The sequence below is a fragment of the Lampetra fluviatilis genome, chromosome 24 (genome assembly GCF_964198595.1).
Source record: "Lampetra fluviatilis chromosome 24, kcLamFluv1.1, whole genome shotgun sequence".
NCBI classification, from domain to species: domain Eukaryota; kingdom Metazoa; phylum Chordata; class Hyperoartia; order Petromyzontiformes; family Petromyzontidae; genus Lampetra; species Lampetra fluviatilis.
In genome coordinates, this window is record NC_136298.1 from 13296335 (window position 1) to 13312933 (window position 16599).

General features: G+C 51.1%; 1 protein-coding gene across 1 annotated transcript in view; it reads left to right on the top strand.

Moving 5' to 3' along the window:
* Positions 1-2489, top strand: part of PLPPR4 (phospholipid phosphatase related 4) — a 28275-nt gene extending 25786 nt beyond the window's left edge. The window contains exon 9 of the mRNA XM_078867796.1: positions 2079-2489. The gene's annotated coding sequence lies outside the window, so the exon portion shown is untranslated. The remainder of the gene's footprint in view (positions 1-2078) is intronic.
* Positions 2490-16599: the final 14110 nt, after the last annotated feature.

Below are 16599 nucleotides of genomic sequence, written 5' to 3' on the forward strand. Positions count from 1 at the left end.
GTGTTCCTAGCAACGTGAACATTGCGCTCTTCCCCACATTACTTGACTTCTCGGGGCTGTGCTGTGCTCGCATGAAGAGGCAGGCGATTTGCCTGCCTCGCACATCTGTCCCTCCATGTCATCAATGTCGGCATGCTTCACACATCCCATCACGACCTTCTGCAGGTGCACAGCTTCCACGCAAGACAACTCTGGATTGGTTTCGACGCCCAGTGGCTCATCGGCAATGAGCCTTCACCAACTTTGGTGATCGTCGTCAGCAAGGGGCCCCGATGGAGCCTCGAGTTCGACGCAAATCTGCGTCCTGCAGAAATTCAATTGTGTTACATGCTCCACAGCGGCGCGCATGCTTATTTAGTGTACTGTACACGTGGCTTATCATGAATCTTTGCCTCTGCAGTTAACCGATTACAAAAACTCAAAGTAAATGTATATTTACTTCACATTTGTTTACTTGCAATTGCACATTTTTCCAGGAATGACGTTTGTGCAGTGTATGTGCAGTATCTATCATCTGTCTTCTTACTTACACTCTATGGCACTTATAATTTCACAGATTTCAAGATTATGCAGGCATTAATATATTATTTAAGATAACACCTCATTCGCGTATAAATAGGCATTTATCTGCTTTTAAACGTATTTTTTTACCACGCGCATAAACGTACTGTATATAAAGCCGTAATTCCTCCAGTTCAAAAGTACATCAGCCATATAGATATGAAATCTAATATTGTCAACATTCTACTAAAAGGGAGGTTGGTGAGACGTGATTGGTAGGCACTGGTTTAGCTCTGTGATTAATACCGCATGTACAAAGTCGACTGACATTTTACACTTCACCCACGGGGTCACGGTTTGTTGTGTTGACAGCTGACGTGTTGGCACTTTGCGGACAATTCTTATTTTATGCAATCGTAGGGATGAGTCGCGTTTCACATCTTGCGATGCCCTGGGCACGACAATGCAATCCGACGCCTATCGTGCAGGTTGCTTCAAAGACGCCCGGATCACGATGATATTTTGCAATTTCACCATGCGGAACATTCACCTGTGGCTTCAACATCCATGGTCATTCCTCGCATGCCAGTCCGCATCTCTGCCGCCTCTACCCTTCCTCTCGGTCTCTAAGCTCTCAGCTCTCGTCTCAGAGCCGTGGCTTCCTTCGCGGGGCTGTGCCGACATCCTCAAACGCGGCAAACTCCTCCGATCTGCCCTCACATTATCCGCTCTTCCTTGCGCCCACAAATCGAGTCGCTGATCTTGCCGCGAGACGCGTGAATGATTTTCCACACTTGCCCACAGATTAGAGGAAGTAGCCCAGCAGTGGTGGAGTGTGAAACGTGTGAATAACCGCAGATGGCATGGTGGCGCCATGCCAGTGTAGGGAGTAAGCAGAGTGTAACGCTGAGTGGAGTGTGGCCTGGCTTGCAGTCACAGCGCCCAGGGGAGTTCGCGTCCCCCTTCTGGGTTGACTCAGCCCAGTTCAGGGTTTTCACCTCTCTCACGAGGCCAAACCGGGACATTTCTCAGTCTACTGAAGTTCAATTGAACACAATGCCGGGAGAGATCTTAGTACAAATCAGTCCCTGCCACCCGAACACAGATGCCAATCAAACCCCGACAGGTGGCAGCAGCAGTGCGACACCACCCCGTGGGGAGCCGCCGTGACCTTTGACTCGCCCGACAGTCCTGCTGGAGAGTCCCCATTGGAGTGAGGGAGGGAGAGAGGCTCTCGCTTTGCCCTCCGCGATTCAAACCCACAGGCCGTGCTACGATCCTGGATCACGGGAATCACGCGACGCTGAACGGTCTCCCTCCACGTGCATTCGTCGCTACCTCAACTCATTACCGGACGCATTCATAACCTCGACATTTGCATTAGTTATGGCCTCATGAATCCTCACATTCAAGTTCAGACGTCGATAATGTTGCTTCTAAGCTTCTCGCTTGAACCCAACAGAGAGCCATACCACGCATGCCTTCACCATCCTTAAGCCGCTCGAATTCAACTTCAACCCCTCTCACAAACTGTCCTGAGCATGGTCACGATCCTGCGTGGTTTTTACCATTTGCAGGTCCCTGAAGTCATCATCTCCGCTGGATCCTCTCCGCTCACCATTCTCTCTGCTCGCCACGCTCTCCGCTCCACAGCCGCCTCTTCTGCAGCCTCTTTCCTCGCCGCTACAAATCCTTCCCTTTAGCCATCTCCTCCGATTACCTCCCCTTGTTCACGTCTCATCTAATCTGCACTGTCTGCGACTAACTACGTAATCTCCGAAAACACCACAATCGTCTCTTTAAAATATCTTAATTTAGATCTGCCTCTTGTACATGAGAATGATTGTACGTGACGAGACTTTGTCACGAAAAGTTCACAGCCATTCCACCCCTCGGATGCCACCATGCTGCACATTGTGGTTTCCCAACGGGGTTTTCAGTGGACGGCAGAAACGGTTCTGAAAGTAGCGGCCGTTTCTACCAGAGAACATCCATGGTGAGGGGGGCCCTGGTGAGGGGGGCCCTGGTGAGGGGGGCCCTGGTGAGGGGGGCCCTGGTGAGGGGGGCCCTGGTGAGGGGGGCCCTGGTGAGCGGGGGCCCTGGTGAGCGGGGGCCCTGGTGAGGGGGGCCCTGGTGAGCGGGGGCCCTGGTGAGGGGGGCCCTGGTGAGCGGGGGCCCTGGTGAGGGGGGGCCCTGGTGAGGGGGGCCCTGGTGAGGGGGGCCCTGGTGAGGGGTGGCCCTGGTGAGGGGGGGCCCTGGAGAGGGGGGCCTGGTGTCTGGACTCACTCTGTGTTGTTGTTATGGCAGTGACTTCGCCTTAACTAAGCCAGAGGCTGGTGTAGAGGGACCAGGCCGCTCAGTGTGGAGTTCACATGCAAGCTCTCGGTATCTTGTGTTGAATACTGCCCGTAACTTATTCTGTATGGATTAATGTTACATTTGTAAATGTTGATGCCAGAGTGGTTATTTTCGCAGTGATATTGAGTTTATATTGACTGGGTTATTTAGTAACATTCTCATTGGCTACTCATAAGAAGCTATACTACTTGCATTTCAAACTTGAGTGATTTATACAATTTAAACAAATTGCTGACATTTGTGTTCGGCAAGTTCTGGGTTACTTTAAAATGTGACTCCTGGAAGATAATAAGATCTTTAACATCACATTTTTGTCATGTAAAGAAGTCCTCTCGCTTTGGTAAAGTCATCAAGAAATACAAGACAATAGTGGGATTTTTGACAAAGCCTTGAAAACTCAAGTGGCACGTGTTCTAGCAACTCCAGGAGCGTTGCTCTTATCTGCAATAATGATGCGGGCCGAAATCACGGAACTTATCCCGTGGGGTTATCCACAAATTGACTCCACTTTGCCGTGGGACAATTTAGCGGACATTCACCGGCCCAATGTATCTAGCGGATAATAGGAGTCGCGGATAATAAGGGTAGAACACATGAGAGTTCTCCTGTAACACCATTGTGACGACTTTATTGTAAACAAGTTCTAAGTTATGGAAATCAGCTTCACGGGGAGGTGCATCGTAACGACAGGAGAGTTTGATGAACTAAGGACTGTGTGAAGTGCACAACGCGGTGGTGACGGTCGATAATCATTTTATACCGGAGCTATTTTTAATTTCATCTGCATTGGGTGTCCTCTTGACACGTGCGGTGATGATGGCTGTGCTCTGCTGGGTGGGGTTCCCGGCCACTCGGCTCCTAACGTCGCTTTTATTATCGATGGTCGGTTAGAATGGGACGGCAGCCGTTGGTTCCCTGAATGATAGCACAATGTTTTATTTTAAAGCAGTTCTATTTGTTTTATATAAATTATTGTTGGACTAGCCGTGTGTGTGTGTCCTTTCAGGTAATGGTACTGTTTGTATAATGTTGTAGGGATACGCTTTTGCATATCTTGGTCTGCATATTAGTAACTATTAACTGTGAATTAAATCTTTGTGAAATTTCTTGACGTATGAAAAATAACTTTTAGCCGTCACGTTGATCGCCATGGTTATCTTTGCCGCATGTTGCCGTTTTGCGTATACAGTGTATTGTGTAACTGTCCGTCTTGAGATATGCAGCCATTTTCAAACCTTAGTGGAATCTTCGTGTAAATTGCTGCGGTGTTGTTTTTACAATTGTATTTTGCTGTCACGATGACATTTGAATAAAACGATTATAAATGTTTTGTCGGTGATAACTAAAAGTTGCATCCAAAAATAAATTTGACAAATTAGGCCACAATTGTTTTTTCCGACCTTCTGCGCGTATTACCTATTTTATCGACCTCCAAATGGATGATGGAATCAACCCCTGTGATAGACCCAGTACTTTGACTCGGTCTCAACCATGCAAACCTCCAGGATGCAAGATTCCCACGACAAGCCCACAAGTCAACAGCACAACGATCCAAAACCACGGCGACAGCTCAACGCGACCGCAAATCAACACCAACGATCGCCATGACACAATATCCCGCAGCATCGCCCTGTTTTCCCAATAACTTCACAATCGATATCCACAACAAGGTAACAGGAAAACAAAGCTTCTCTGAGCCATGGAGAGATGGGCAGCGTGCACGTGCGGCGTACACGTGCCGTGCACGTACGAGTAACGCCTGTCCGGATTAGAACATTTTGGATTTCATGGACAATTACAGAGGTCCCATTGTTACATTTTCAGATAACATTATTCTCATGGTGTCGTCATGTCACTACGTGAAATAATAAAAGGTTTTACCCTAGCCGACAATAAAACGGGTGTTAAGATGTTCAAACACTAAATAGATACCTTTTGCTGGGCATGAAGTCTGCATTAACCACACGTGTTGCAAAACATGCAAAGAAACATTCTGTGATAATGTATGGATTGTCTTTGAAACGGATTGGCCTACACCAGAGACAGCCTTGTTTATGGCCTTGTCTCACCACCGGTGTTAGACCAGAGAACACCAAAAGACGAACAGTACAAAGACAATGTCAGTATCAGACCGCTTATAGCTTTGATCAAGCAGTTTCAAAGACAATGCAAATATTATCAGAGCATGTTTGTTTGCATATTTTGACATAATTATGTGTGGTTAAAGCAGACTTGATGCCTAAGCAAAATTTATCTATTTGCTGCTTGAACATCTTAACACCTGTTTTATTGCCAGAAGGGGTAAAACCTATTATTATATTTAATCAGTTTTATACCGGCAAAAAGATCCCATAGCTATGTCACGACGTGTCCTCGAGATAACACACGAGACATCACCCAGTGTCATGTGAACCCGCTTCTTGGCAATACTGTCTTGTTCCCTTCCTAGAGATCAAGCGGTGGGCCACAGCGCGATTGTTGGCTTGTGGTGGCGCGCACTTCAGGGCTCCCGTGGAGCCGCCCCACAGCTGCAGTACCGAGCAATCACCAATAGGGGGCTACACGGCACCAACTCTCCACCAATAGGGATCTAGACAGAACCAACTCTCCACCAATAGGGGTCTAGACAGAACCAACTCTCCACCAATAGGGGTCTAGACAGAACCAACTCTCCACCAATAGGGGTCTAGACAGGACCAACTCTCCACCAATAGGGGTCTAGACAGAACCAACTCTCCACCAATAGGGGTCTAGACAGAACCAACTCTCCACCAATAGGGGTCTAGACAGAACCAATTCTCCACCAATAGGGGTCTAGACAGAACCAACTCTCCACCAATAGGGGTCTAGACAGGACCAACTTTCCACCAAAAGGGGTCTACACGGCACCAACTCTCCACCAATAGGGGTCCACACGGCACCAACTCTCCACCAATAGGGGTCCACACGGCACCAACTCTCCACCAATAGGGGTCTACACGGCACCAACTCTCCACCAATAGGGGGCTACACGGGACCAACTCTCCACTAATAGGGGTCTAGACAGGACCAACTCTCCACCAATAGGAGTCTACATGGCACCAACTCTCCACCAATAGGGGTCCACACGGCACCAACTCTCCACCAATAGGGATCTAGACAGCACCAACTCTCCACCAAAAGGGGTCTACACGGGACCAACTCTCCACCAATAGGAGTCTACACGGCACCAACTCTCCACCAATAGGGGGCTAGACAGCACCAACTCTCCACCAATAGGGGTCTACACGGGACCAACTCTCCACCAATAGGAGTCTACACGGCACCAACTCTCCACCAATAGGGGGCTAGACAGCACCAACTCTCCACCAAAAGGGGTCTACACGGCACCAACTCTCCACCAATAGGGGTCTAGACAGCACCAACTCTCCACCAATAGAGGTCCACACGGCACCAACTCTCCACCAATAGGGGTCTACACGGGACCAACTCTCCACCAATAGGGGTCTAGACAGCACCAACTCTCCACCAATAGGGGTCTAGACAGCACCAACTCTCCACCAATAGGAGTCTACACGGGACCAACTCTCCACCAATAGGGGTCTAGACAGCACCAACTCTCCACCAATAGGGGGCTACACGGCACCAACTCTCCACCAATAGGGGTCCACACGGCACCAACTCTCCACCAATAGGGGTCTACACGGGACCAACTCTCCACCAATAGGAGTCTACACGGGACCAACTCTCCACCAATAGGGGTCTAGACAGGACCAACTCTCCACCAATAGGGGGCTACACGGCACCAACTTTCCACCAATAGGGGTCCACACGGCACCAACTCTCCACCAATAGGGGTCTAGACAGCACCAACTCTCCACCAATAGGGGGCTACACGGCACCAACTCTCCACCAATAGGGGTCCACACGGCACCAACTCTCCACCAATAGGGGTCCACACGGCACCAACTCTCCACCAATAGGGGTCTGGCTCGACCACTCCGCAGCCACGTGGCCGGAATCAGCAACAGCTCTTTACAGACCCCCCACGAGCCGGGCGGGGCTCAGTTGTCGTCTGCGGGTGACCCCGAGCTGCACGCACGCGCAGGTGGCATCGGTGCGTTCCTCCAGCCCCTCTGTGCCTCCAAAGCGCTGAGTCACAGACGTGTCTCTATGCAGGCCCTGCATTAATAACTATCAATGATACTCATGTGTTCTTGACAGAGCAGCCCTCCTTTACGCCAGGGCGTGTCAGATAAAGCTTTACACGCGATAAGCGACTTGCATCAACACATATGAAAGGGCACCGCTAGTGGCGGCTGTCCCTGTGCGTCACAAAGTGACTCAGCACGTGACCTGCGAGTGGGCATGAGTGTACCAGCAGGGGGCGATGATTGCTGCTGCTGCTGCTGCTGTGTGAGATCCCAAAAGAGAACGGTGTGCATACTTTTTATTTGGCAAATTTGGATCATGACGCCGGCATACTTTGTCCTACTCGTTTCCAGTGACGTTACGGGATCTTTAACGTCCACAGTGAGTGAAGCAGACGGCGCGGAGTGTTTAATGGGCTAATTCGCATTGCACCGTTAAGCTAGATTCGAACCAGGAGCCTCTGCACAAACAGCGAACGCGCAGTAATACGATACAATCGGACATGCCACCAAATCACCGATCAGCTTTCAAGCCAGACTTATATGCGGTGTATATGGTCAGTACATAACGATTGGGTTATTTAATGTGCCTCGAATTAGGATGTGAGGATCGTGTTGCCGAGATGTTTGTGCCACCCATTTATACCGCATCGAGTATGGGGTGTGAAGTCCACGCGTTAGTACATAACTCGTGCAGCGTCCCACCTAGTCGCATGGCACACACGAGCACGTAACCAGACCCTCAGCCCACTTGCATTCTTAGTTTTATTTTTCAAATTGCTGAACTGTATGCGACCCGTCATACCTATGCCACTGATACGTGTGAAATCGTAAGTGAGCCACTGCTTTGGTCAGCGTGACCGGGAGCAAGGGAGAAACTCCCAACAAACACGTGCCGCCAACTTTTTCCACCAGTGCCTTGAAACTCTTTCAAACAAAATGTGCCTCTACGCGAATATCCAACGAATTCACCGTTAACGCGGCCAGCATCGGCTGACGGCTTGAGTTGGAAGCTCTTGGTTTTTGTTTTCATGCAATTGCTGAGCACAGGCCCAACGCATGAAGCGTCCAGCAACAACAGTGAACGTGATTGAGCCAGGTTATGACTGTAAGAGCGTGTGGGGGGAGAGAAACGATGGGAAGGAATTACAAAGTGAAGTGAGAGAGAGAAGTGTTGTGACCTGCAGTGTGGTGAACACAGCGTGGTGGATTGGACGAAACAGAGAGCGTCTCTGGTTCTGTGTTTCATCTCTCTCTCAAATTTAGCATTCTCAGGAAGAACGTAATCAACCAGGTAGGGTGTTGACTGTTATGTTATCCGACTGTCTGTTGTAATACATTACATTGCTAAGTATACTAGATTTGTGTTTCTATTTAATTTAATTTATACCTGATGATGATTGCTTGTGTTGCAATCGAAACATCGTATGTTTTTTATCTTTATACGTGACTTTACCGAAAGAACCAAAGAATAATTCCTGCAGTCACGAAAGCTCCAAATTAAGTTAGAGAGCGTCTGGTGGTCTCAGTCCTCAACATGGGTGGAGGAATCAACGAGTGAAATTCGCGGGAGCAGTAACCACGGTAGCAGCGATAGAACAATGATAAGGAGGCGACTGTTGAGTCAAAAGGTTCAAATTCCCACTTAAGCTGGGCGGCATTTAAAAACTGATCTTGGGCTATCTCCTCCGAGTGGCACTCCCTGATAACCCAGATGGTTGGCATTTGCCACCCCTGGCATTCTGCAATTTAAAATTAGCCTCTGTTGGTGCATGTGCTGCTGACACAGCCCTCCTCTGGTAGCAGCAGCGTCGCTCAAAAAGGACACGTGTGGTAAACACAAATCATTCATTCTCAGGCAGATCCCTGCGATCTGCGATGAAACCCACAAAGCACTTTAAATTGTGGCTGTCTGATTCATTATTCCAGCAATCAAACTCGACAATATTTGGGGGGAAAGCGTCTCACCTCTCTTCCCACGTGTGGCACCGGGCGGGAGGTGATGGGCAGGGCCTGGTGTCGTCATTGGAATGTTTGGGCCCACGAAACTTACACCCACACCCCCCTTATAATACGACCACACAATAGGCGCATAGGGCTTCGAAGCTGAAATTGGAAAAATGTTCCAACTTAATCCCAATTGGTTTCGGGGTCAAAGTTGTGAGCTTTTTTAACCCGTGCCTACATAAGTTTGTGAATTAAGGTGTTGATGGGGGCTCAAGCTAAATAAGACATGGCATCTTCAATAACGCAACCTCTCAGGCACTCGGTACACGTGCGAGTCGGAGGCGAGGCTGCTGGCACGTGACTCTTGTCAAAGCTTACGAGCCGAAGAAGGCTGCCCAAGATGATGGTGAGGAGCACTTTCGCGCCGGATCAATGGAATGCATCTAAAAGTAGCAGCAACTGAGTTGTGGGTAATGGGAGGTGATGGCGGTGCTCTGATGCAAAGGGAAACAATGCGCTTGCATTTAACGCAGCGCAGTGCGGCGTGGGGACCAGCAGCTGGGCCACGGCAGAGTTCACAACACTCACACACACGCAGCGGCGCTGTTGCTTGGCAACACCGAGCGGTTGCCATTCACTGTTTGCTAAACGAAAGTAAAAACAAGCACATTTTTCTGAATGACATTACGAGTAATTTCCAACTAAAAAAAGTGTATAGGCCCTATGGATGGGTTTATATGGCCTGTGAATAATGAGCAGTTGAGAGTGGTGGGTTAACTTATGGAAAGTGTTCCTATTTTCTAAATCTGTTCGTTTAACACGTAGGCTTTCGCGATCAATATTATTAAAATTAAAGGTTTTTGGGTTAGAACGCGTAAGTATAAATGCGTCGTAACCCTCCACCACCCGACACAGCCAGTAAGGTTAGTCACGTACACAACGCGCCAACTAGCGACGACTTCAGCCCACCGGCGTGTTGGAGAGTAAATCCACAACATTGACAATGTGAGCGCCGTGACGTGTCGCCGGTGATTGCATCAACCAGCAGCATCGGGCGATTTGCCAGAATAGTGAAGCGATCCACCTGCTTCCGGTCTTAAATAGAGCAGCAGAGCGACGTCATCCCCGTGACCCCCCCCCCACGCCTCTGATCTCTGCACCTGATGGGTGCAGAGAATCGTTCAAGGTGATGTCCTGCCCAATTGGGCGTTGACGCAGTGATCATCTCCTATTTACCTCATCCCTGAGACAGTGGTGACAATCCCTCATTCCTATTCGAGGGGCGAGTATTTCCCATACGACGACCGCTATTTACTTCCCCAATCATTGGATACTGTTTAATCGACCCCGGGAGGGATGATGGGCGAAGTCAACCCCCAACCAGGATGTGAACTCGCAACCTTCTGATTGGAGCCGCTCGCTCTTCCGCCGAGCCGCCGGGCCGGGTCGTTACACGGCGGGGAGTGAGCGGCGAGCGAGCGAGCGGTGCAGGGGGGTCGTGCGGGAGGAGGAGGAGGCTGCAGGGGCCCCAGTGCGCACGGGCACGCGGGGAGCGAGAAGCAACAGCTGCTCTGGCAGCAGCGCCGTCACCTCGCGCCGCAGGAGCTCCGCGCCCGCAGGAGACGAGGGCTGCTGAGCCCTTACAACAGCACGCCGAGGGCTCCTCCGTGTCCCCAGCCTTGGGCTCGTAACACGCGGGGCGGCGCTCTGTGGCCAGGTGGTCCGGGCCGATCGCTGACACGAGTGCGGCACCCAGCTGGGGTGAAGACGTGGGGTCTGGTTCACGTTCACAGGCACGCGTTTTCGGCTGGGTTCTTTTTTACTTGGCGGGTCGCTGAATGTCGAAACCGGTCCAGAGTGTGCTTATATTAAACAAACACTGATGAAATTATGCACTCCCGGAATATCGTGCGGCTGATAGGTTGGGTAAACAAAATGTGTGGAGAGTCTGAAGCGTGCGGAGGCTGATTGTCTGATTGTTTGTTACTTATATTGTCCACACCCACCACCTTCTAGCCCTCGTGGGCTGCCCTGGAAGCCCTGGAGGCTTTGGGGGCCCGGGACCCAGTGGCTTCAATGACTCCCATGGACTCGGGCTTCTTGGCCCGTGCCTCGGCGTTATCGTCTCTCTCGCACTCTCCTCGTTTCATTTGTCTCTCGACCTCAGGCCCTCCTGTAAAGAGTCTTGAGAGGCTGCTGCATTTAGGCGCTATATGTTGTTGTTAACAGTGTTTCCCTTCATGTTCGTAATGCAGCAGTGGTGCCTCTGTAGCGAGCACGTGCGCAGTGTTTTTGCAGCTGCGAAGAGAACAATTTTAACCGACAATGGTGACATTCATAGCATAACAAACGCACCTTAATTCGTGGCCATTAAAGTTATTTCTTTAAATCGTAAAGATATCCAGAGGGTCGAAATACACTCATACATATACTGTACTGATTTGTTAATGGGGTTGCCTTCTGGAAAGTCTGGGCCCCTCGATGGGGAATGTGGAATTCCCACCGCTGGCCCAGTCCCACTGTTGTCGATGAGGGCTGCCCCACTCACGCCTGACGAGCCGGTCGCGGACGCGGGGGAGTGTGGGGCGAGCGCTGACGCACCACACTTTGAATTTGACAAACTTAAGAAAACTCTACCCAGAACGAGAATGCATTCTCAATCATCTTCCTTACACTTCCGACAGGAATCCCTCACACAAGAGCACAGAAGGGCACTCCCCGCATGCCACCCAACGTTCCTGCGAGAAGACCCCACCAGTCGCTTCACAGCGTGCGTGCTTGTTGCGAGCATGTGACAGAACCCGACCAGCGCCCCACACTGCTCCGCGCGACCTTCACTCCTCAATAAGAGGGCATTGTTGGACTCAATGCGCCTTTCTACAAAATTCGCATACGCCAGCGCGACTCAGCGCGAGTCGATGTGAAGTCGAGCGCTTGACCTAAGCACACAACCAACAGCGTTTAAAATACTTTGGCTTCAACTGTTGTTTTATACAAATTTTATACATTCCAGAAATGCCAGTTTCGCTCGAATTTTCAGTGGAAACTCTGAAATTACAGAAACAAATACCTCGAATGCCAATGTGAATACTCGGCAGCCGGGACACTGTGGACATTCGAAGCTTAAACCGCAGACTGAGGCTGAGATTCCCATCTCCCCGGCTGAGCCGTCAAGCCAGTTTTTGGCATGTAGTGGTGGATAAAGGCGGTTTCAGCCGCTTGCTTTCTGAGTTTAGTTTGTTGTGCTTCCCCGACACCTCCGATTGGCACGGTTGGTTGCGTACAGTGCGAAAGAAGTTCAACATACGTACAGTACATACACGATTGAGCATTTAGACCGGATTCAGACCGAGGGGTGGATGGTTGAACATTTCAGAAGGGCCCTCAAAATAAAATCTGACGGTATTTAATACAAATCTGACGGTATTAATAAAATCTGACGGTATTCATACAATGATTTACTCGGCCTCAAAGACCGACGGAGGGATCCATCCCCTGCGAGTGGCTGGCCATGAGTGCCATCTGCTGTGGAGACGCGGAGAGGAGGAGGGGTCCCGGGTGCGCTTGCGAGTCGAGAGAGTGGCGCGCGCGCGCGCGCTGCCGAGCCTGACCCGCGCGTGGCACGCGTCGTGACGTGGCCGCAAGACGTGTCAGAGGACACGCGCTCGCTCCAAGGTGTCAGAGGACACCCGCTCGCTCTAAGGTCAGCGCGGCGTGCTGCTGCGACTGTGCCGCGTGTACCGCTAGTCACGCGCGCGTCCTGCTCAAAAGTAGCCCATCCCCTGTTGGGTAATTACTCAAGGCTCTATTAGTACTGGAACATAACACAATACTGTCATGGGTAGTTTCATTGTACAGTACTGTAATGTGATTAATTTGTGTATATTCATTTAATTTTACCTTCAGAATAACAGCCCCGTACTCGCTATGACTCAAGACAGATATTCCTGTCCCCACATTAACTAATGACTTATAAAAAAAAAATCTGCATTTAATAATTTAAGTAATACATATGTAATACACTATTACAAACACTAATACACTATCTGCCTAAACACAAAGTAATATGAGATGTGGTAGTCAGATTCCAGTACCGTACCACCAATTGAAATTCGTTTCTCCCCAACACTGTTGACAGATACAGAAGCGTATCTTTAAAATGACTAGGCACGTAACAATTTGCCCCATTTGCGATTCAGTGAAATGTCACGATCCCTGTTCGCAGTGCGGGGCATTGTGGTGGTCATCTGGGTCGCGAGACCTCATTGCATGAAATAAAAAATAATTGTCACGCACAAATTCATCACGTGCGTTTATAATATATTGCTATTGATTTAAATCAAGATTGATTAATCAATTACATCAATGCACCCTTAATACTTAAATGTTGTGTCAAATCCGACCATGATGAAAGTGATGTTCTCTCCGATATAAATAAAAGTCAGGGAGTAAATGAAGAAAGTAAACGAGAAAAGAGTAAAGCTCACGAACGTATCTGGTTGAGTTACAGTGAGCGGCACACGGTCAACAGGAATGCTGCAGGGTGGATTACATCACCAAGCGGGGAGCCATCTTCAGCACTGAGAAAATGGCCACCAATGTGGAATATGCAAAGAATGAGCGGGTGATGAATGAAGTGGCAGACGAGGAATTGGGGGAGGAGGGGGAGGGGAGTCGAGGCGCTAGAGAGGTGGATACGAGAACAAACACGTGTGGCAGGAACACTGGCAAAGGTCAAGGGTTCATCATGTCACGTGCACAAACATGATGCGTGTAAGGGAGAGTGCGCGCTTGATGAGGCTGATTCACTTGCACTTCATACCACGCACACATTGATACGTGGTGTTGGTTCACTCGCCGGTGGAGAGAAGGGGAGTGCTAATTGGCGAGTTCATGCTGTTTAGAGGGCATGAAAATATCACTCAGGAGCAACTTCCTCAAAGCGATGCACCTCGTGAGTCCACATTTTTTGACAGTCGATGCGAATACTCTCAGACATTCACGCCTATAGTTTCACGCAAACGATCAAAGCGAAGGCAAGTCACTGTGCGTGATGTCCCCTGCACAACATGCGCGCCGTGAGGCACAGAGGCAACACAGTAAAGTCACTCCTCGTGCTGTCTTGGGAAAGACTGGGCCACCAGCCTGCGAGGTGGCCACGACGTGGCAGAATAGCAACGGATTTAAGTCATCTGTGCAGAAGTTTGTTGTGGTATGCCCTTCGGATGCATGGGTTATCTCAAGGTACCGTGGTTTACACTCACTCGATGCCAAAAAGTAATTCATGGAATTTACCAAACATCGCAATGCAGGTCCCTCTGCTAAATAATCGTGAGACTGAGTGGGGTTCCCTTGATAAGGAAACCGCGAGCAGGCTTGACCTGGAGTTGAGTTGCCTCACACTAGCAAAGTGAAGCCACCTGTTGCATGGCTGCAAGTGTGGCCACACAACCCCCATCCCTCCGTCCCCTAACGATTCAATTCAGGAATTATGATTTGTGTATGACTGGAGAGAATGTAGTAGCCACCAGTGGTTGCAGGGATCACGTGAAACCTTTACGTACACCATATACGAATCGAAACATATCGTCTCTTCCACACATCAATTGATGTATCGGGAGCAAAATAATCAATATTCGTTGATCCATCGTTGCAATCCTACTGAGTGGCTCTACTCGGATTGCCATCAGTACAGGTTTGGCCTGGACAGTCTGAGAATTGGTATCTGTGTTCGAATGGCAGTAATTGTGTTGTACTGACTGAGATCTGGTACTAGCATTGTGGTAAATTTTATTAGAGTATAACGCACATTTCTTGTAGACCTGGGCTCACTGAGACATCTTGCTGGGTTCGATCCACAGTGGAGAACGTTGGGATTCTAGACCACCCTAGTGCTGGTGCTTTAACATGATCAGCAGCTAAACTCCAGCAAATGAGAAGACATCACACAGAATGTGCTGTCGGAAATATGTCGAGCATAATTAGAAGAAAAAAACATCACTCGCTAAGATGTAGGCGTAGATGCCAGTAAAACCCCAGAAACACATCATGTGTAGTATGAAGAGAGACCAGTTGGAAGAAGCAGATGTTTTTGTCTGACTGGGTCAGAGACGGATCTAGAATCTTCCCAGGGGGATTGTGGGTTTTTAAAGTATGGTCCTACATAAAAAAAAACACACATTAAACATATTTTATCTGGAAAGTATGGTCTTACATAAAAAAAAACATTCAACATATTCTCTCTGGAAAGTATGAATAAAAACATTTTTGTGGGGTCTCCAGGGGGACATCACCCCCCCCCCCACGCCCTCCCGAATCCTCCACTGGACTCAGTTACAGGCGCGTGTGAGATCTCAACAGTGCATTCTCCACGAACCCAGAGGGAACTCCACTCGGAGCGGTTGCAACGCCGCGGCCCAAGGCCGTGCTTGTTGTGCTCCCGGGGGAAGATCTCCGCTGACGCTGCCTCCTCCACGCGCGTGGCCTCGCTGGGCAAGGCAGGCCCGCCGGTCGAGTCGGGCGGCGCGCGTGGGACTGAGTGCACGGCGCGTGGACTGAGTGCACGGCGCGTGGACTGAGTGCACGGCGCGTGGACTGAGTGCACGGCGCGTGGACTGAGTGCACGGCGCGTGGGACTGAGTGCACGGCGCGTGGACTGAGTGCACGGCGCGTGGACTGAGTGCACGGCGCGTGGGACTGAGTGCACGGCGCGTGGACTGAGTGCACGGCGCGTGGACTGAGTGCACGGCGCGTGGGACTGAGTGCACGGCGCGTGGACTGAGTGCACGGCGCGTGGGACTGAGTGCACGGCGCGTGGACTGAGTGCACGGCGCGTGGACAGAGTGCACGGCGCGTGGGACTGAGTGCACGGCGCGTGGACTGAGTGCACGGCGCGTGGACTGAATGCACGGCGCGTGGGACTGAGTGCACGGCGCGTGGACTGAGCGCACGGCGCGTGGACTGAGTGCACGGCGCGTGGGACTGAGTGCACGGCGCGTGGACTGAGTGCACGGCGCGTGGACTGAGTGCACGGCGCGTGGGACTGAGTGCACGGCGCGTGGACTGAGTGCACGGCGCGTGGGACTGAGTGCACGGCGCGTGGACTGAGTGCACGGCGCGTGGACTGAGTGCACGGCGCGTGGGACTGAGTGCACGGCGCGTGGGACTGAGTGCACGGCGCGTGGGACTGAGTGCACGGCGCGTGGGACTGAGTGCACGGCGCGTGGACTGAGTGCACGGCGCGTGGGACTGAGCGCACGGCGCGTGGGACTGAGTGCACGGCGCGTGGACTGAGTGCACGGCGCGTGGACTGAGTGCACGGCGCGTGGACTGAGTGCACGGCGCGTGGGACTGAGTGCACGGCGCGTGGGACTGAGTGCACGGCGCGTGGGACTGAGTGCACGGCGCGTGGGACTGAGTGCACGGCGCGTGGACTGAGTGCACGGCGCGTGGACTGAGTGCACGGCGCGTGGGACTGAGTGCACGGCGCGTGGACTGAGTGCACGGCGCGTGGACTGAGTGCACGGCGCGTGGACTGAGTGCACGGCGCGTGGGACTGAGTGCACGGCGCGTGGGACTGAGTGCACGGCGCGTGGACTGAGTGCACGGCGCGTGGACTGAGTGCACGGCGCGTGGACTGAGCGCACGGCGCGTGGGACTGAGC